Source organism: Camelus ferus, chromosome 9, assembly GCF_009834535.1.
Source record: "Camelus ferus isolate YT-003-E chromosome 9, BCGSAC_Cfer_1.0, whole genome shotgun sequence".
In the NCBI taxonomy this organism is placed as follows: domain Eukaryota; kingdom Metazoa; phylum Chordata; class Mammalia; order Artiodactyla; family Camelidae; genus Camelus; species Camelus ferus.
In genome coordinates this window covers 60,538,512-60,560,318 of record NC_045704.1, presented here as the reverse complement: position 1 = coordinate 60,560,318, position 21,807 = coordinate 60,538,512, and the positions used below count along the sequence as shown (strand labels likewise).

Below are 21,807 nucleotides of genomic sequence, written 5' to 3'. Positions count from 1 at the left end.
CATGCCTTCCCGGCACTCCGTGGAGCTGTGGGCCCCGGTCAGCCCTTTGTCCCCTGCTCTGCTGTGACTTAAGCCCTCACAGCCTGGTGCACATTAGCTACCCACGCCTCCAGGCTCCCAGAGGCACCATCCTCAGTGAAAGGGACACTTTTGGGGTGGTGACCAGGGACTCAGTCAGCAAGACCTATGGAAGGACTCTTTCCTCCTCCCCTTCTCCCATCCCTCAAATCTGTATCTTGGACCAAAAAGAGTAGAAAAGGAAGGTAAGAAGAAGGTAAACTGTGTGACCAAGGAGTCATAACCATCTTCCCGAATGCCCTGTCTCCTGCCATCCCCTTCCTACATCTCACCCTGGGCAACACCTGACTCATTCCGGGAGGCCACACAATGTGTCACTTCTCTGGGCTGCCACCCATGCTGGGTCCCTTTGGTCTGCAGTGTTCTGCTGATGCTCATAGGAAAGTGGGGCCAGGTGCTCCTCCCAGGTACCACAGCATCCTGCATTTCCTTCACACGAAACCCATCACTCTGCAGAAATTACTAATGACCTGTCTCCTCCACCATCCCATGACCCTCTCAAGAGCAAGTTGGTGTTCAGGTTTCCAGCACTCAGTCCCCTGTAACCTAAGTCCACCCTGACCCACTCTGCCTTCATCATTGGCTCTTCCTCTCCAGTCTCCTCACTGCACCATTGCCACAAGCCACTACTTTAAACTGCTTTTTTATCTTCTCTGTCTCCTGTGTGAGGATCTCCTGCCTCCTGCTTAATCCACAGGGTCCAAATGCCTCAGCAGGACCTCAGAAGTCTGGTAGTAACCACCCTCATTTCTAGCAGCTTCATGTCCTGCTGCTCCTTCACATGCAGTTCTCCACAAATAAGATCAGTGCTTCTCGCCACAGGCCAGTGGGCCTGACAGGAAGGGGGTGTGGAGGATGAGATGATCGCCAGGAGCAGGTGAGACTTCATGGAGAAGGACGCGTACTGTTCCCTAGACTCACTTTTTTTCAATAGCAGTTATCAAACTGTTGGTCAGGGGATTGATATAAAGATGGTACATCTAGATTTCACAAAGCTGTTGTTTCCTGAATAATCTGCACGAGATTGACAAAGTGGGGTCAACTGGCTATAATGTGCTCCCACTTGTCTGATATGTGATTATATTAGCCAGGGCAAGTGTTAAGCTACAGTAACAAAGAGACCCCAAAATGACAATGGGATAAGCAAGAAACACGTAGCAGTCTGGGCGGCCCTGGCTGTCAGGACAGCTCTGTCCCATGACATCAATCAAGGACCCAGGTTTCTTCTATTTTGTACTGCCTTCAGCTTCAAGTCGAAGCGAGCTGCCATGCCCACATTCCAGCCAGCAGGCAAGGGAAAAGAGGATATGGAGAGACAGTGAATTCAGTTTTTAGGAAGTGAACTGGACTTCGCACATGCCACTCCCACTCATATCCCATTGGCTGAAGTCTAGTCACATGGCCCTCCTAATGCAAAGGAAGCTGGGAAATGTAGTTTCTTGATGGGTAACATATGCTCGGCCAAAACTCAGCAGGGAGCAGGAGGTTCTACTGAAAGGGAGAAGGGGAGAGGATATATACAGGTCAGAGCAGCCTCTGCCACAGTAAACTCTGACCAATCATTTCTCTTCTTTAGCCCTCACATCCCCACCTGTTACATGACGTGTTACCTTCCCTATCTCATAGAACTATTTGGAGAATAAAATAAAATTGGACACATGAGGGCTTTGGATTATTTTTTAAAGATTTTTCTAAGTGTTGTGCTAGAATGCAAAATCCTACTGCCACTTAAAAAAAATCTATCAGTTTCTTATAAAGTTAGACAAAAACCATATGATCCTGCAATCCTACTCCCAGGTATTTACCCAAGAGAAATAAAAACTCACGCTCACATAAAAACCTATAGGCAAATGTTAACAGTGGTTTCTTCATGGAAACATCCAAATGGATAAAGAAACCATGATGTCTCCATAGGATGAAATGCTACTCACTCAACAATACAAAGGAATGAATTGCTGAATATATGAAATAACTTCAGTGATTCTCAATGCATTATGCTAGGTGAAAGGAGCTGGACTCCAAAGGCTTTATGCTGTATTATTCAATTTAAAGTGTAAAACTCTAGGGATAGAAAGCAAATCAGTGATTGCCAGGGTCTTGGGGTGGGAAGAGAAGTTGGCCACCAAGGAGCGTGAGGAAGTGATGAGGGTCGTGGAATTGTTCTATATTGTCACTAAAATGGGCACATTTTATGCATTAATTTATACTTTAATAACCTTGACCAAAAAAGCTATGTGTTAGCTATGCTATGCTAACACATAGCTTTTATACTAATAACCATCTACCTAACAGATCAAATAATGGGTTAAGTTCTCATTTGAATGAGAATGATATAGTCCATAACTTTGTTTCCCATACATTTCCTCGAATGAATCCCACAGCAGCCTGGAGAGGCAGCAGGGCAAGCTGGTTACCGCTCTTCATCAGACGAAGCTCAGAATCCTTCAATCATTTGATAATGTCATGCCCCTAGTAGGTGACTCAGCGGCCTTTTTAATTTTCTGACATCTGCCCTTTACTCTTTCAATGTCATCATGCTGTTGAGGAGTTTTGAATAATGTCAGATAAATAACTCCTCCAAAAACATCTATTGGTTTGGAGCAGGAGCAATTTCAGACTAGCGGAATTTAAAAAATTCCAGATCTGCATCTGCCTTTCCCAGTGCCCCAGGCAGGATCCTCGGAAAACTCTGTCCCAGTCACGGCCACTCTCTCCTCCCTGGGGATGACAGTGTGACTCAGGCAGCATGATGGAGCCTCTCTGGCTGTGGGAAAACAACACAGAGGCAAGATGACTTCTAGAACTCTGCCCCCTTGCAGCTCAGCAGCAGCGCCCTTCCCGGGCCGCGGCGGCGATGGGCCCCAGGGTCAGAACAAACCGCAGAAAAAAGTCGGATGCCGAGACCCACCTAACCAAGGAGGGCTGCGATAAGGAATGGGTGTGAGTGCTGAGCAGTTAAAAGCTTCTTCATCTAATTCTGTGCGTCAGAAAGATTGCTGGTTGGTTCAGGTCGGTCTCTTTCCGTTGCATAAGCCATTAATATTTGTACCACCCGTTAAAATGAATGAAATATTTTCACTTGTGTTCGGTGGTTTAATTCTCCCTACAGAGAAAGTGATATTCGCATCATCCTTCTCTGCAGGAGAGAAGAGAGAGACCCAGAGAGCCAAGCTAACCCTTGCTAAGTCTAGCTAAGCTACAATCGGCTAAAAATTGGTGAAGTGGGATTTGAACTCACCTTCTGCATCCAAAGGCCACATTCTTTCCTTACGTCACTCTTCCTCTTATTCTTACACCCTTCAAGGATAGCACCTACCCTTGCAGAGCGCACAGGCTGGGGGACCATCAGTGAGGACGTGGGCCGTGACCTTGAATCAGACAGTTCTGATGTGCTCCCAAACAGCTCCTCACTGGCCGCTGCTTTTAATAGTGTACCTGTCATTCATGAATCTTTTAAACGAATTTCTGTTTATTTATTTAAACCCATTATACCTTTTGGAGAAAGTAAGCTCTTTGAATATTACTCTGCTCTCTATAAAATGCTATTTCATTTTTTTATTTCTCTTGAACTACCTCTTCCAAGTTCAAGTTGCAGTAATTGTTCCCTTCAGGTTGTATGAAGGAATCACTCCAGTCATGCCTCTCACGGTTTTATTCACATACTCTGCTCCATCCCAGAGTTCATTTTGTCGTGGGTCCACTTTGGTCCTCATCCAAAGAGGGTAATTGCCAGGGAGATCTCATTTCAATATTGTCCCCAGGGCATGGACTCCAATGATGCTTTCAGAACTAGGCACCTACTGTGTTAGGAAAAGGAAGGCTGTCAGGATTTGCTGAGCAGAAAAAAATGCTGTTTCCTTTTATGAATGATTTTACTTTCTCAAAGGAGAAGGGGTGTAAAATGCATCAACTGTTTTGTTCTTCAAAACCTGCCTCCTGTCGCATCGCATTTTTTCTGTGTTCACTGTTTTCAGACTTAGCCCACCCTGAATAACCCTGCTCCGTTTACCCTCCTGCGGTCTGAGGCAGGCCCCCTCCCAGAGCCCCTAAGTGTTGGAGCTTCCGAGCTGCCTAATTACCTGCCCCGTGGCAGCCAGGAGGAGGCTGGCCCCAGCTGGAGCCCAGCTGTAGAGAGATGGAATATTAAGACATTTTCCTTTCTTCTGAGTCCTTGTTAATTCTTCCTGGTGGTGATTAGCCAGTTATTTTTAGCTCCATCTAAGCGCCCTGGTTAGTATTCAGGGCTGGTTTGGACAGCACTGAGGCACACTCCATATGTTAATGTCCTGATTCCGGTGGTCCCATTGCACTGAAGGAAATGAGCCTGCAGGGCGGGCCCATTCCCCAGCCCCCCCAGGTGAGGCACCCTCTCCTGCTGCTCCCTGAAGTGCCGGCTGCCTGGCGTCCAAATGGCCTGCTGCTCTGGGGCCAGGGACAAAGTCATCCAGGAGGGGTCTGGAAAATGAGCAATCTGGAAGCCATATGAGGAGATGGAAACAACACTTGCACTAGGAATGGCGGAACCAAGGTTGTAGTCTGGACTTTGTCACCAGCTAGCTGTGTCACTCTGGGCACATTACCTGCCTTTTCTGAGTGTGTCTGGACCAGGGGGCCCCTAAGTCAATAGGACTAAGGTCCTATTGCATCACTAGGTCTAAACCGGAGCTGAAAGTGAAGACACCTGAGCGTGTTGAGGTTGTCTTGAGAGCTGGATGCAGGTGCCCTTTTCTTTCTTCCTTTGATCCATCTGGCTTCCCTTTTCCAAAGCTAATCCTGCAGTGAAGTGGTTGTTCTTACTCCGCACCCCTGCCTCAGCCTCCTTCCCATCACCTTCATCCCTGGTGTCAGCTGCCGCCCACAGAACTCCCAGGGCTGCTGGGCACTCTTGGGAACCACTGTCCATGCAGCAAAAAGCGTGTCTAGGGAGATTTGGGCATCTCAGTGCACTTCTGTTAACAAGATGGAGGAAGCCACTGGAAGTAAGAAAGAGACCCAACTCCATCCCATTGAACCAGCCTGGGAATGATGAATTCTCAGTGATGGGTCTTGCTGTACTTCCTGGAGCAAGGACAGACTCGAAGCCCGTTCAAAGGGATGTGTGCGCATCACCACTTTCCAGCAGCCCCTGTCCCTCCACCTGGATGCCGCTTCCTCCCTTCCTCGCTTGTAAAATGGGGATGATAGCTGTCTGGGTAATAGTCATAAGGATTAAGTATTATGAATTCATATATGTAATTTGGCCCAGTGCCTTGCGCCCAGTAGGTGCCACTGTACCTTTTGTTTAATCAGCCTTGGTATGAAATTCAGTAATAATTGCCAACTTTTACTGAGGGTTCCCTCTGGGCCAAGCAGTGTGCAATGTACCAGCATGTCCAGTGCTTTACAATGAGGACCACTCTACCCTTTTTACAGATTAAAACTGAGAACTATAGGAGGTCAGCCACGCACACGCCTGCAGTGTACGTGAGAAGTCGGACTTGAACCCAGGCTCTCTGAGGCCAGCGTCTGAGCTTTCAACCATACAAATATACACATACTGCCTCTGAATGTGATGATGTGAACTTTTTAAAGCATGCATCTTGAAGGTTGCACTCATGTTAAAAATTCCATTAGCCTTACACAAAGTAGATTTTGCGGGGGGGAGGTGGGGATTAAAGTTTTTTTTTTCTTTTTTGTTGGGGGGTACTTAGGTTTGTTTCTTTTTAATGGAGGTCCTGGGAATTGAACCCAGGACCTTGTGCATGCTAGGCACATGCTCTACCACTGAGCGCTATGCTCTTCCCCAAGTAGATTTTAATAGATATTTTACTGATAAATCGAAACTATGCCCAGTCCCGTCTTCACACCTTTAACATGTGTGTAACCAGCCATGGATTCTGCTGTGTCATTTCTCTCCTGCAGAAGCTCGAGACAAGGGATTCCACATCCTCCACAGAGCTCTGCACTTCCCTCATCTCATTTTCTATCTCAGGGGTTGTGATATCTGCATAATTTTTGTCCAAGCCAAATCAGCTGTGGACCAGACCAAGAAAGGTTCCTTTGGCTCTGAGACCTCTGGTGGGCTTCCTTCCAGTCGAAGCCCCAGTCCTCTCCCTTACTGTTTCCTTCCCGCCCCAGGATGCCACTGAGAGCTGCGCTTGCGAGCACCTCTCGGCCTCCCTCCCAGTCTTCTTCAAGGGCACAGCTCTCACTGGGCTGACCTCTGGCCCCTTTGTGACCAAGTCACAGTATGTCACTTCTGAAATTAGTCGAGACCATAATGGGCATGGGGCTGGTCAGGTATCACTAACCTGTGGCTGCGAGGCAAACATCAGAGGACATGTGTGTGCACCTTTGAAAGGTTCCCACCATTTCTGCTAGGACTGCGCTTTGGTTGACCAGTAATCCCTCAGGGTGCAGTTAAGATATCTGTGTCTGGGACAAAGACTTTCAGATAGAGCAGGCTGGCTGACTCTGCAAGGCTGGGTCAGGTGGGACAAGTTCTGTCCAGCTGGGATCCGGGGCAGCCTACCCTGCCTGACCTCCCACTTTGTCCCTTTGTACCGAGCACCCTGTATCTGGGTGACCCCCCCCTCTAGCCCCTGCAGGGGGAAAGGTCTTTAAACTGCTGCTGTTTGCACAGACAAAGCCAAGCGCAAGGCCTCCTATTTTAACAGTCCCCTCCGCAAGTATGTCCTCCGAGGGACCGCAGCTGGCTGATACCCGCCCCACCCTCACTTTGAGTTTCAGAATTGAAGGAAACTCTTGGAAATCCTCCCTCGGACTGCACATTTTCTTGCAGTCATAAAGAGCAGCCAATGCCACAACAGGTGCAGCGGGGAGTACCATCTGCTTTGTTTCCCATTCATCCAGCCTGGCAGGCCCCAGAACGGCTGGGGGAGGGGCAGCTGGGCAGAGCCCCGGGGATTGTATTGTTTCTAGAGAATCAGAGAGGGGGCCGTCTACCTTGGACTCTGGGAGCACTGGGCGGATGTTGACACTTGACAATTCTTACACACCTACCTGCTGTGGGGCCCAGTTTGAACTCCAGTTTTTCAGCTGTGTGCCCTTGGACCAGCTGCTTCACCTTTCCCATCTGTTTTCTCACCTGTGAAATAAAATAACTACTGTTTAGGGTAATTCTGAAGAGTAAACGAATTAAGGGCCCAGGAGTGGGGCCTGGGTTCCCTCTGTCAAGACTCTGCCCACTTTCCTGGATCAGTATTTGGAAATTGGCTTCTGAAGCTTGTCCTTGGTCAGAGAATACCCACTCACCCCAACCCCGAAAGCCAGGGTTTAAGGAGAGTAATGGGAAGCCTCACACCCACTACAGGGCTAGTACTTACGAAAGCAGAAAACAACAGGCGTTGACAAGGATGTGGCAACCCCTGTACCTTGTTGGGGAAAATGTAAAATGGTCCAGCTACTGGGGAAAACAGTATAACAGTTCCTCAAAATACTGAAAATAGAACTACCGTATGACCCAGTGATTCCACTTCTGGGTATATCCCCCAAAGAATTGAAATTAGAGTCTTTTTTTTCATTTTCATATTCTTTTTAACCGTAAGTTACTACAAGATACTGCATATAGTTCCCTGTGCTATATGGGATAAACTTGTTTATCTGTTTTATGTGTAGTAGTTAGTATCTGCAAATCTCAAACTCCCGATTTGTCCCTTTCCACCCCCTTTCCCCCCTGGTAATGATGTTTTCTATGTCTGTGAGTCTGTTTCTGGTTTGTAAATAAGTTCATTTGCATCGTTTTTTTAAGATTCCACATATAAGTGATCTCATGTGGTATTTTTCTTTCTTTTCCTGGCTTACTTCACTTAGAATAACGATCTCCAAGTCCATCCATGTTGCTGCAAATGGTATTATTTTATTCTTTTTTATGGCCAAGTAGTATTCTATTGTATAAATATACCACTACTTCTTAATCCAGTCGTCTGTCGATGGACATTTAGGTTGCTTCCATGTCTTGGCTGTTGTAAATAGTGCTGCTGTGAACACTGGGGTGCAGGTGTCTTTTTGAATTAAGGTTTCCTCCAGATATATGCCCAGGAGTGGGATTGCTGGGTCATAGAGTAAGTCTATTTTTAGCTTTTTGAGGAATCTCCATACTGTTTTCCATAATGGCTGCACCAAACTATATTCCCAACAGTGTAGCAGGGTTCCGTTTTCTCCACACCCTCCCTAGTATTTATTGTTTGTGGATCTTTTCATGATGCCCATTCTGACTGGTGTGAAGTGATACCTCATTATAGTTTTGATTTGCATTTCTTTGATAATGAGTGATATTGAGCATTTTTTCATGTGCCTATTGGCCATTTATATGTCTTCATCAGAGAATTGCTTGTTTAGGTTTTCTGCCAATTTTTGGATTGGGTTGGTTGTTTTTTCTTATTAAGTTGTATGAGCTATTTATATATTCTGGAAATTAAGCCCTTGTCATTCTCACCATTTGCAAATATTTTCTCCCATTTCATAGGTTGTCTGTTTTGCTTGTGGTTTCCTTTGCTGTACAAAAGCTTGTAAGTTTAATTAGGTCCCATTTGTTTATTTTTGCTTTTATTTCTATTACCTGGGTAGACGGCCCTAGGAGAACATTGCTAAGATTTATGTCAGATGAAATTAGCGTCTTGATGAGATATTTGTCCACTCATATTTGAGTCAACATTAATCACAATAGCCAAAAGATGGAAGCAAACCAAGTGTCCATTGACAGATAAATGGATAAACAAAATGTGGTCTAGTCATATGATGGAATATCATTCAATCTTAAAAAGAAAGGAAATTCTGATACATGCTACAACACAGATGAAAGGCGAGGACATTTTGCTAAGTGAAGGAGCTAGCCACAGAAAGGCAAATATTGTGTGATTTTCCTTTATGAGGGCCACCGAGTCGTCACATTCATAGGGACAGAGAGTAGAATGGTGGCTGCCAGGGGCTGGGGGAGGAGGTGAATGCAGAGTTGTTGTTTAAATGGTACAGAGTTTTAGTTTTGCAAGATGACAAGTTCTGGAGATTGGTTGCACAACAATGTGAATGCACTTAACAGAACTGAACTGTGCACTTTAAAGTGGTGAAGATGGTCGTTTTAATCTTATGTGTATTTTACGAGAGAGAGAGAGAAGGTTACAGAGCAAAATGGCAGTGATGGTAGCGACTGGTAAAAGGGTTCTTTGAACCAGGGCAGGCACTGAAGTCTAGCCTTCATCTTTCCAAACCATTCTTTTTGGTTTATTTTCTCTACAGATGTAGAAAATAAAAATAATTACAACAGTAAATGCTACTGAGAATTAACGTGGGGTTTGCACGTATCCTTACCTTCCATTTTTACAACAATCCAGTTAAGTAGGTATCATTATCCTCAATGTGCGAGTGAGGGAACCAAGGTTCAGGGGCTTGAGTATGAGTTCAGTGAGTTCTGCCATCGGCTAGCTAGTGCTTGGCGTACAGCTGCAGGGGTCTGCACAGTGTGTGCTCAGCACAGGGGCACCAGTGTACGTGGAGCTTCTCTGTGACCCAGGAGGTGACATACACAGTGAGACAGGCTCAGAGTACAGCCTTGAGGTTACAGGAGGGGGCATCCCAGAGACTCGGGGGTTCTTGAAGAGGAGAGGGCACTGAGTCGGCAGAAAGTGGGGGAGTTGGGAAGCCCTAAGTTCTAGGAGACAGGAGGTAGATTGTAGATCTAGATAGAAAACAGAATTCTTTAGCAGGGGAAAGGGAAGTGCAATTACAAGCAAGATTTTCTAATGTGGGGAAGAGGTCATTAGGCTGGGGAAATGCTACGTCGTGCTGTCACTGCAAGCCTGTTTAAATCCACATCATATTAGCTAATACTTATAGAGCCCTAATTGTGTACCAGGCACGGCTCTAAGTTCTTTACATATAACAGTGCACTGAATCCTCACAGCAAACTTGTAAGACTTGTTCATTATACTCATTTTATAGATGAAAAAAACCAAGCCTCAGGAAAGTGAAGTGACTTCATCTACCATCAGGGAGCCAGCAGAAGGGAGTAGCAGAGCCAGGATTCAAATCCAGATAGTCTGACTCCAGAATCCAAACACCCCACCCCCGTCGCGTGTGGTTTGGTGATATGGAGTAATCATCCCACCAAAATCATTTGTGTTTAGTCCTCGGCATGAGTAGCAGTCTTGTTTGGTCCGAAATGAGTATTTTGGGATTGGTCACCGATGTTCACGTTTTGTGCGTGTGTATGTATCCCAGAGGCTCACAAAGAGCCTGTAGATGAACAGGAGGAGCTGTGAAGGGGGTGTGGGTGTGGGACTGAGAATGGGTAGTGACCCTACATGTTGTTTCCGACCATAAGTCATGACTTGGCCCCGTGGATTGTGTATTTGGCATACAGCCAGCAGAGATCATGCGAGGAGCCTGCAGAGATCAGAAGGGACCTCAGTTAGTCAGGAGGTGGCATTTTTAAGTGACAGAAACCCAACTCAAACTAGCTTAAGCGAAGAGGAAAATCTGTTGTCTCCCCAGACAAGCTTCGGAAACAGCTGAGAGTGAAATCAGCTTAGGAACACACAATTATCTTGGAGATCTCCTAAATTATCTCCTAAGAATCACTCCTGCTTAAAATTGGACTAAGGGTCATTTGCGTGAGAATCACTTAGAGGACTGAGATGGAAGAGTGAGATAAAAATATAAATATGGGGAGAAGATTCTAGACCTATTAAATCAGTCTTCCTGGGGATGATGGCAGGGTGGGATCGACATGCTAAGCAAGCGTCCCTGGTGACTCTCCCAGTTCGAAACTTGAGAGCCACTGCCTAGGTTACAACAGCAGCAACAAGGTGTGTCACGTGATCTCTTTCTTTGCCACTTTGCTCTCGCGGAACAGCGTTCCTTTCCTAAAATCTAATTGAGTCATTCTCCAACATTGTGAACACCTGAGGAAAGCCATTTCCCCACGGGACTGTGGGCTGCAGGAGGGCAGGAAGAACATGCGTTGGTATGATGCTGTCTGTAGTATCCTCATTGGCTAAGCTCAGGGTCTGGTGCCTAGTAGGTGCTCAATTAATACTCATCAAATGAATGATTTTAATGACTTTTTGTGCACAGAGTACTCTCACATACTTTTCCCACTTAATCCATACAATAGCCCCCTATGAAGTAGGTAGGCTAGACATTATTACTTCATTTTTCATGTAAGAATTCTGAAATCCGGAGACAGGTTGACTGGCTCCAGTCACATACATAGTAAGCGGTCTCTCACCTCCAATTCTCTGGTCTTCCAGTGGGCTCATCCAAACAGGCTGGGATGAGAGTCTGCTGGGTCGCTGGGCCATTATGAGAAGGTTCTCAGAAAGGCAGGGGTGGCACACACGATCCCATTCCCCAGCTGGTCCACAAGCCTCTTTCCTGGGCACTTTCTTCTATTTCATGTGCTTCTTTCTAGTGCAGCTCAACTTTGATAATGTTTTATATTAAACCAACTCGTCTTCTCCCTCCAGGGGTTGGGAAAGGAAATCAAAGGAAGAGTGAGAAAAAGAAGAGTTCAGTGACTCAGAGACCTGCAGGCGATGGGACAAAGAACCTCACATTATATCCAAATGTCCCCAGACTTGGTCTGCCGTCTGTAAACTCCGAGATGAGAACACAGACGTCTAGCAAAAGAGCTACAGACCATTAGGATGACGGCAAATAGCAACATTCATCTGCCGAGATGCACAGAACTTCTAGGCGTTTTGTTCAAAGTATCGGTAAGTATTTATTGAACTATATTTGATTTACAATGTTGTATTAGTTTCTGGTGTACAGCATAGTGATTCAGTTTTATATATATATATGTGTGTGTGTGTGTGTATATATATATATATGTATATGTTCCTTTTCATATTCTTTTTCATTATAGGTTATTACAAGCTATTGAATATAGTTCCCTGTGCTGTACAGTAGGTCTTTGTTGTGTATCTATTTTATACATAGTAGTTTGTATCTGCTAATTCCAAACTCCTAATTTATCCCTCCTCCCCTTCCCCCTTTGGTAACCACAAATTTGTTTTCTATGTCTGTGAGTCTGTTTTGTAAATAAGTTCATTTGCATCATTTTTTAAGATTCCACATAAAAGAGATATTGTATGATATTTGTCTTTCTCTGTCTGACTTATGAAGTATCAGTAAGAATTTACTGAGCACTTTTCATGCCCCTAATAGTCTTCTGGGCACTAGGGAGGGAAGACAAAAAGAACAGAAGACGCAGACCCTGGCCTGAAGGAGCACATAGCATCCTTTATGTTGGGAAGATGGCGAAGTTAGGACACAAATTAGGGAGAAATCACAATGTGTCAGACACTGGTGTTGATGCTGTAGTGGGGAGGGAGGGGGTGGTCAGGAGCGGCTGTCGGGCCAGAGGGCATAGAAAGTGTCATGGAAAATGTGACTGAGACTGGAGAGAGAGTTGTAATTGGAAAAGGCTGTGAGGAGGGGGAACACTTCTGAGAAGGCAAAGATGAGCTTGGCACGAGAGTGGCAGAGGGAAGAGGCTCTGGCAGGCAGGGCCCTCCCAAGCCTGTACTTTCCTTTCCCCTCCTATCAAATGAGATGGCCATCATTATTGTAATAACATGCTTTTAAAATAAAAAAAAATCACAATAATCTACTTCTGTAGGGTTGTTGTTGTAAGGATTTGATGACTTAAGATAAGGAAAGAGGTTTTTAAAAGTGCTTGTTTTGTATAACTAGTAGCTATTGTCAGTCAACATTCCCTGAGCCCTTGCTCTGTGGCAGGCAAGCAGCACTGGGGGTGAAAGATAAGACCCTTTCTCTCAAAGATCTCCCAGGAAGAAGAAGGAGGAAGCCAGGTAGGCACCGTTGCAGGTGCTAAGTACAAAGAAAAGCACAGGGCGCTGTGAGACTCAAGGACAAGGCACCTCTAAGCCTGCCTAGAGGCATTCCCGGAAGACTTCTCAGAGGAGGTGATGACAGTAGAATCCAAACTGAGAAGTTTCTCAAATGAAGAGGGGAGAAAGAGAAGGGCCATGGAGGTAGAGGAACCTCAAAGTACTAGAATTACTAAAAGAAGTGCAGGGTGTGAGGAGAATTGAGATTGGAGAGTTAAGTGAGGGGAGGGTCTGGAGGGACCTTGGGTACCAGGCAAAGGAGGTAGGACTCAATACTCTACAGGGAGCAATTAAAGGGGCTAAAGAGGCTTAAGCAGGGGAGGGATGGGGCATGTGGAGGCTGGATCTGAGTGTGTGGTCCCCTCACCTCCTGGGTCTTGTTTCTGCATCTATAAGGAAGGACTGTCTGCGAGAGCCAATCCCTGCCCTCGCTCTGAGAACCTAGGAGCGTCACACCTGTCTAGTGGACCCTTGCCTGCCCCTCTCCCCCATCCTCCACCTTGCCTACCAGATCTCCCTGGACCAGCCACAGCGCTGCAGAGAGGGATGGGTTAACGGACATATCTGAAGTGCTGTTAACTAATTTATTCGACAAATATTCATGGAACACCTACTCTATGCAGGCACCGGTGAACAAGTAGAGATGTCAAGGCCAGACTCCTGAAAATGGCACAGGAAGGGACCTGCAGAGCCCTGTCTAGGGGCCCCTCTCGCAGCTCAGGCAAAGACAGCTCAGTCTCCTCTCAGCGGAATAGAGCAGCTTTTGTGCAAGGGCGTGCACCCTGCGGGGATTCGGAGGGAGGGGTGCAGCGAGGGATAAGGCACTGTCTTTGGCTCTCCTCCCCTCTGTCTGTCTATCTCACCTGTCAATCAACCTTCCTGTTAAGACTTGAAATGGACATTTCAGTACTTGAGATGGAAGCGGGCATGTACTGAATCTGCCAGCAGGGACCTGGCAGGATGAACTGGGAACCCTGGTTCCCAGAACCCTTGTGGTCCCCATTTCCCGCAAGACTTGCATACTTGAAACGCTTGTAGAAGATGAGGTAAATACAAACTCTCTTGCTCTCGGACTATTTAAACCCCACTCCACAAATGCTTCAGAACCAGCCTGCTGGGCATTTTCCCGTGGCAGCGAATGTTTTCTTTGTTAAATCTTTTAATCCTGCTGTCTCTTATCTTGTCTGCTCCCCCACATTCCCACAGATTCCTAGGGAGCCTCCTCTCAGTTCTGATACAGATTTATCCAACTGGAACTAGCTCGGGTCCAGGAACAATTGGAAAATAATGGGCTGGAGTTGTTTCTGTCATTTGCTCAAAGACAAAGGCTGGCCATGAGCGAAGCCTGGCGTCAGAACTAGGTCCAAGGTCAGGGGACAGAAACTCCCCATGGGCAGCTCCTGGGGGCTGCTGGCTGAGACACCCAGTCCAGACCTTCAAGCTGTTCCTAGGACCTGGCCTGGCTGACCCCGGGCCCTTTTTGCCCACCATATGACTAACTGCTGGGTGTCCCAAAGAGTGATCCTTGATTGTCCCAGACCAACCTCCTCAGGTCCCCAAGGTCTCCTCGCCCTGCTGCCCGGTCTCTGCTCGTGAACCCTGATATCACCCTTCACCAGATGTGGATTTGGGGCTTTATGAAAAGTAGGGACGGTATTTACTTCACATAATTAGCGTGAAGTTTAAATGAGATAATACACGTAAACCACATGGTAGATGCTCAGTAACTATTGGATTCACTCTTTCTTTTTCTGGGTAGTCTGACACTCAAACAGTCAACAAAAATTGTATTGAGCATCTGCTGTATGCCTTGTGCTATGTTAAGTACCATGAGAGATACACTAGAAGTTCCCACCTTTGAGTCAGTCCATTAAGTAATCAGAAAATGAGTGTTATGGGCTTCCTCTGTGCCGAGTATCATGCCAGGAACAGTGACAAATTACAATATGCATGACCCGTGACCCCGTCCCTTCCCGTGAGACTCTTACTCTAGGGAGATGACATACGCACAGGAAAAGCTGAATGACAGTGAGACGTAGCAATTTTGAAAGAACAAATATAAGAACCACGTGACATTCACTGGGCCATGGGATGGAGGGTCTAGCAGAGCAGAGGCGCCCCCAGGCTAGACACTTGGGGGTCAGGAAGCCACAGGGAGAGGACAGGAAAGGGGCTGGGGACTCCCAATTACAACTGGGGTTTAGGTTGTGGTGATGGTTGTGATCTTGGTCAAGAAAAGAGGCTAAATCCTGTACCGTGGACCACAGTGTAGAAAAGGTGGCACGCTTGGTGGGTCAAAGGCTGTGGGGTCCGGGGACTGAGTGAGATGGTCTGTTTGGCCCCTTCATTGCTGAGCAACCTGGAGCAGGTGACTTGACCTCCCTAAGTCTCATTTGCTGCGAACAGGAATAATAGTAGTTCCCACCTCATGGAGTTGGAAAGACTAAATAAGATATTTCTGTATGTTTCAAGTAACATAGCAGCAGGCACTTATGCGTCAATATAAGTGAGGATTTATTATTAATAATAACCTAAGGAGAAGTTATGGTGTCGTTCTGGGGGAATATAACCCACCCTCAGCCTTGGAAGTCTTCTTGTTTGCTAGGAAAGAGGTGGTGACGGCTATAGTACGTAAATGAGAATTTTTACAATTAGTTTTCATATTTTATTTGCTAATGGATTTGATGTGGAAATATAAAAATCCAGCCACTCAAGAAGGGAAAACCCTGAGTGTTTCATTTATCTCAAAACCCATTTTTCTCCCATCCTCCACGAGAGACAGTCCTTTGAAAATTCTGGGTGCATACACACATGTACCCAAGGCCTGCAAGACAGGGCAGCACGGGGCAGGCCTTCCCGGTTGCAGCCTGGGACCTGGCTCTGGATGTGTGGATTTCAGTTCTTCTGTTTCTTCTCCTGGCAAGACTTAGCACAGGGGCTCAAAGAAATCAAGGCTGTCGTTTATTGTCCCTAAATGGGAACAAAAGTAGCAAGAATGCTCGAAATCCACATTCCACCCAGCCTGCTCCTTAAAGAAACCCTCCACTGTGGTCGCTAACAGGCCTAACACGGACCGACCTCCAGTCCTCTGCCTGTTCCCGCTCTGGTGGGTGCAGGAACGAGGAGAGCCGAAAGGAAGCTGGCAGAGGGCAGGAAGAGAAGGAGTGAGGAGGAATGAGAGGTGGAACCATTAGTCTATGAATAATTGAGAGCTGACTCTATTTGGAAATTGACTTTGATAATGGTTTGGCCAGAGCTGGGGCCCGGGAGACTCCATTCTAGCCTCGTCATGGAAACCATGGGGCCCAAGCCCAGGCCTTCAAGGTGCTTTTCTAAAAGCTGCTGCTGTCACTGCCCACAGGAAGGCATTTCAGGGATCGGCGGCCCCTGTGCAGGCCTTTAGCCATATTACCAAGAGTAGAGAGAGGCTCTGGGACCAGGGCCCATGTGGCCCCAAAGGACAGTGGTCTTCTCCCAGTTACATCTGCCAACACTGAGAGCCAAGTGAGCCGGGCCTTTGGCTTAAAGGCTCTGAATTTTGGAGCCTTGGAAAGGGGCTTTGCAGCTTTCTTTGGTTTTTCTTTCTATCCAACTTAGTAAACTTTCATGGAATCAAGGGCAGGGCAGGGATGGTATTTGCTGCAGGTAGAGACTCGCCATCTCATTGCCGTGTTGGCACAAGGCCCCCATTGTGAGTGAACCGGGAAGCTGGGTCATGCTCGCTTTGCATCCATGGGGGCGGCAAGTTGGGTCTATCTGAACATTCAGTCTGCTAATTAAGGAGTTGTTTACTTCTTTAGTCTGTGGTGTTACCTCATTTACCCAGAAAGAGGCAGTCAGGGGTTAGCAGGAGACCGACGGGGGCTCTATTTAAGCAGTGTGACCCGAGGAAATCACCAGATCCTTCTGAACTTCAGTTCCCTCCACTATGAAGGGCAAATACGCTTCCACTCAGCATTGTTGGGAAGATTATATAAGATCAAAATTCTTTCGTCATTTAGCATCGTTCCTGACAGACAGCAGTCAATAGCATTGTCTCCCCCGTGAACACCCGATGGTACCAGCATTTGTGCTCTCTTGACAAGGGGACTCATACCTTCTGAAGTGGACAGTCCCCGGGCAGAAGCTGCTGTTGACCTTTGCTGTTCTTCATACCGAGGGGACACCCAGTATCTGAAGTCTTGGGGTCTTTCTCCTTGAGGGACGAGAAGAACACTTCTCTGCTTCTGAAAAGGAGTAGTTCAAATTCCAGGCGAGTGAGACCATGGAAAGTAACAAACCTCTAGCTACTCCGAAGGTCAAACCATGAAAACTGGGATAAGAGAGCACTGTCCTCCGTCAGCAGGGGCACAAAGCCAAACAGAGCTTAGAGGACCACCGGAATGAAGAGTGATCATTCCAGCCGGTTCATTGGAAGATTCATGGAAGAGCCTGGGTGCAGAGGAAGTTCGCTAGAAGAGGTGATTGGGGCTGGAGTAGGTGTACAAGGTTTGAGAGGTGAAGTCCTTCAGCCTGACTGACCATCGGGAAAAGATGCCAAAAAGAGACAGTGATGCAGGGCTGGCAGCGAGGAAGCCTCCCACTTCACTGATTTACCTGAATTATTGTTTAATTCCTCCAGTCACTTGGCTTTTGAGAGTTGTGGACCCTAGCCGAGAAAAGGCAGAGGAAATGGAACAGAAGGCATTGCTGAGACATATGCAGGAAGAAGTCCCTGCCCACCACATTGCAGAGGGGCCATATCAGGAGCTGCCCTTGCCTAGAAGATGGTATCAGATGGGAGAGTTGGGGGTGCTCAGACTTCACCCTGTGGCCTCACCCCGACTCCCCATGGTGCTGGTGAGGAGGCAGCCCCTCCTCCAGACTAGCTCTCCTTGGCGGGGCATCTGTCTCCCCAGGGCAGCCAAAGGAGATGAGCTCATTACCCAAACCCGAGAGGCGGCTGGGACTCCATCTTGCTAGTTATTGCTGGAGTTGGGTGGCTGAAGCCAGGCAGGGCATCGTGCTGGCCCCAGGCCAGCCTCGCCTCGGGCAGATCTGCTGACTCATCTCCCTCTTCTAAACAAACCCTGGGAGCTGGCATGCAGGAAGAGGCACTGAGGAGCCTGCAGGCTGATGGCTCAGGCCACCTGGCAGGGGCTGACCAAGGCTGGGGGAGGGCAGGGGATGGCAGCTTTCTGCAGGAGCCATCACCCACCTGCCACCCCAGTCCCACCCTCCACCAACTGCACAGGGGATGAAAGTATGTGCTCGCCTAAAGATTTCAAAGCTGCTTTCACAAGCGGAAACAAGCATCTCATAGGAGGGAACGTTGCAACAGAGAAATGGATACTTTGCATGAGGAAAATGGATGACTTGAATAATCTTCAAAAATTATGCTTGGTGTATGGTAAAGGTTAGTGGCTTAAAAAAAATAAGCACCACACATTAGAGTTTGAAAAATAAATACAGAGAAGGATAAAACAATAAAACAAATTTGGCCCAGAATCTCCTCCCAGCCACCATCAGATAATATCCATAGATGTGAATGAAGACAAGTACTTGATTAGATAATATGTATGTACCAAAGGGTTCAAAATGAAAAGTGAAAGCTCCCACCCCCTTTCTCTCCCAAGGGCACCACTTTGAAGAGTTTCCTTTGTTTCTTTCCCAGGAGAAAAAAGATTATGTTTATACCTACGTATCCATTTGAGCTTAAATGTTATTAACACCAAAATTGCCCGAGGACACACAACTCTGTGGGATACGAAGCCCTCTGTGCTTTGTGGAGCCCTGAGCACACAGTGTGGACGGTGCCCACCAGAGTTATGCAATGTGCTAAGGGTGTTGTTTCCACTTCATAAGATATCCCAGTGCTCTTTCCAGATCAACACAGATTTCTCCCCTTTTCTTCAGTCTGACTTCATCGATCCCATCATTTGGATGTACCATAATTTACTCAACCAGTCCCTGTGGATGGACAATTTGTTCCTCCCCCCGACCCCCGCCCATTACAAAAGTGCTCCAATTCATATCCTTGTGCAGACATCTTAGCAAACTTTCGTGAGTGTCCGCAGAATAAATGCTTATTGCAGGATTGCTCAGTCCATGAAAAACATACTTTTTAATTTTACAGATATTACCTAATCAGTAACTTCATTACAAGTAACAGCTACTCCAGGAACAAAAGAGCCTCCCTGATTGAATGCCCCCCTGGTGAAACGGAGTGACCTGACATTGGAACAGGATCCCCTCATTACTACGCGCAGCACTGAGTGTGTGTGCACACAGGTTGGATGAATAAGAGAGAGGTGAATTGGATGAGGGAGAAGAATGAAAGAAACTCTTTGGAATTTGAGAAGGGCTGTCACCCTAAGCACTGATCAGGAAGAAGGTGGACACAGGGGTTATAAAGGCTGCATATGTAGAGTCACTGTGTCTCCGCTAGTGCCTCCCAGGAGCCCGGAAACAAAGTGGGAGTTCACCCTGAGCTGGAGGCTTCGAGGCGCCAGTTGTTCAGTGTGTGTTTCAGGAACCTACTGCAGCCCCTCTAAGTAGTCGTCTCTCTCACGGTTCTGGGGGCTGACTGGGCTCTCAGATGGGTGGTTCTCACTCGGGTTCTCCCATATAAGTCATATTGTTTTGACTGGAAATGCCCAAAGGAATTTATAATTTTTTTCCTAGCTTCCTGTAGATAACTCTCTTCCCAAAGAGAGTAGGATGGAGGCTTGGCCATTCATCTCTGGGTCACAAGAGACAGCTACCAACTCACACTGACTTAAAGGAAAGGAAGAATGTGTTGACTCAGGTGACTGAAATGTCCAGGAGTATTTCAGGAAGAGCCGGGTCTAGATGTTCAAGGAGTGTCATGAGGCATTTGTTTCCCTCCATCTCTCAAATTCACTTTTCTCTCTCTTGACTTCTTTCTCAATAGTGGCACTAAGAGATTAAGATTAGCAACCTCGGGAGAAAGAAACCCTCTTTGTCATAGCAGCTTCAGCATCATTCTGACACTGTTGTTGGACTGACATGGGTCACAGGCAGGTCCCGGAACCAATCATCCCAACCGGGGAAGGGGATACACTGGCCAGGGTTGGGTCTGCTGCCAACCTCTGGGTCTCAAGGTGTAATCAGACTCACCCAAATCCTATGAACTGAGACTGAGGGTGAGGTGAGGGGTTTCCTTAAAGTAAAAGTGGAAGAAGAGAGACACAGGAACCCATCCGCGCCCATCCCCAACCCAGTGATGGAATCCCTTCCACATCACTTCTGTAGACACTTAGAAATTGTGAGCGGAAGCTCAGTCACTGTCTCTGCTAGCAATCTGTTTCACTCTTAGCTTTAAGTGTAAGTCATTATAAAGTAAAATAAATACTAACACGTTAAGTGGTTTCTGTGTGTCAGTCACCGAGCTATTTAATTTACATGCGTACTTCAATTTCTTTTCATAATATTCCAGCAGAAAGATTTACTATTGTTAGTTACACTTTACAGAGGAGGAAATTAAAACAAAGACATTAGGTAACCCAGGTATTTCAAGGACAAAATCTTCCTGGTAAACATCTACACTCTGAAGCTTCCACCCCAGGATTTTTACTCACTGATCGTACTTTGGCTTTTTGGTGCTCCTTGGCTAAGCGCTTCAGATGACCGTAGACAGTTACCCCCTAAGACTTCAGTCTTCTCAGGAAACATCCCTAGCACCTCTTTACATCCTGAATGTCAAGTTGATTGCAGAGATTTCACTAAATGCCCTTCTCTGGGCATGCTCAGTGTCCGTCTTAATATAGGCTTAAAACCAACTGGCTCCGGATGGGGTCTGATTAGTGAGAAATACCATGGGACCCCCTTGTCTGGCTATTATACCTCTGTCAGCTGAACCTCAGACTGCACGCGGGTCTCAAGGGGCCATGTTCCACTGACAACTCGGACTGAACTTGGAGTCCTCTTCCGTCCTCAGATCTTCCTCATCTAAGCCTCTGCGGAGTCTGCCCAGTGGTTGCTTTGCAGTCACAGGGGCAGGGCTTTCCCTTTGTCCTTGTTAAAGTTCCCCCTGTCTATTTATTGTCCCAGCCATCACTGGGGAATCTCATTCTGTCATTCTACACCGCGATTCTCTCTCCCAGCTTGGGTCCTCTTCAAATTCAACGAGCCTGCATTTATCCAAGTCAGAAATTAAAGACAGATTTGACAAAACAGAGGCATGAATATAAAATGCCACTGGAGGCTTTTTTACGGGCTTACTGATCTGTTAACAAATCCCACCAACCAACCATCACACACCCTTCAGTTTTCTGCCTTTTCTGCCTGAATTTTCAAGAGATTTTGCCAAATACTGTGATGGACTACTGGTAAACCACGTCCAAGGATCCAGTGCTCTGTGACAATATTTCAGGAGGAAAAGAGATTAGTTTTGCATTCATGTATCCATTCTATTATCTAATATTTCTTGAGCGCTAGCTCACTACTTATTAGCTGAGAGGCCCTGGGCAAGCTGCTTTACCCACCTGAGCCTTCATTTTCTAATCTGTAAAATGGGGATATTAACCTCACTGAGCTGATGTGGAAATTAAGTGAGATAACAAACAGATTGGCTTAGAATAGCTCCTGGCATGTGATAAATGCTCAGTAAATATAAAGTGCGGAGCCCTATCATGAACCCAGGAATGCTAGTTTCCCTCCCTTCTTGGTTCCTCAGTCAAATCCACTTCCATGTTTGTATCTTGTTCTTCTCTGAGCCTCTCAGCATCCTCGCCCGTTCAGATGAGGGCCTGGTGCCTCCTCTTTTTCTCCCTCACTTTGGTGGTTACCTGTGGGTTTTCATGCTGGAGCCATATTTAAGGCCCTCTTGTTGTCCCTCCTGCCCAGTTCTGAAGTCCCTCCTGGCAGGCACCTG

General features: G+C 46.8%; 1 protein-coding gene and 1 long non-coding RNA gene across 7 annotated transcripts in view; one reads left to right on the top strand and one right to left on the bottom strand.

Moving 5' to 3' along the window:
- The window catches only part of MAB21L3 (mab-21 like 3), a 265,078-nt gene that overhangs the window by 153,428 nt on the left and 89,843 nt on the right, over positions 1–21,807 (top strand). Inside the window, exon 10 of the mRNA XM_032486969.1 lies at positions 11,544–11,792. The gene's annotated coding sequence lies outside the window, so the exon portion shown is untranslated. The remainder of the gene's footprint in view (positions 1–11,543; positions 11,793–21,807) is intronic.
- Positions 3,599–20,897, bottom strand: LOC116665857. Of its 6 annotated transcripts, XR_004322603.1 has the most exons (7): positions 20,522–20,897; positions 17,029–17,158; positions 11,306–11,537; positions 10,380–10,461; positions 9,388–9,578; positions 7,081–7,165; positions 3,599–3,875 (listed from the first exon to the last, which is right to left on the bottom strand). It is a non-coding gene; the product is annotated as an uncharacterized LOC116665857 (long non-coding RNA). The 6 variants fall into 6 exon arrangements; XR_004322602.1 differs by having other exon boundaries at positions 9,388–10,461; positions 20,513–20,897; XR_004322600.1 differs by having other exon boundaries at positions 9,388–10,461.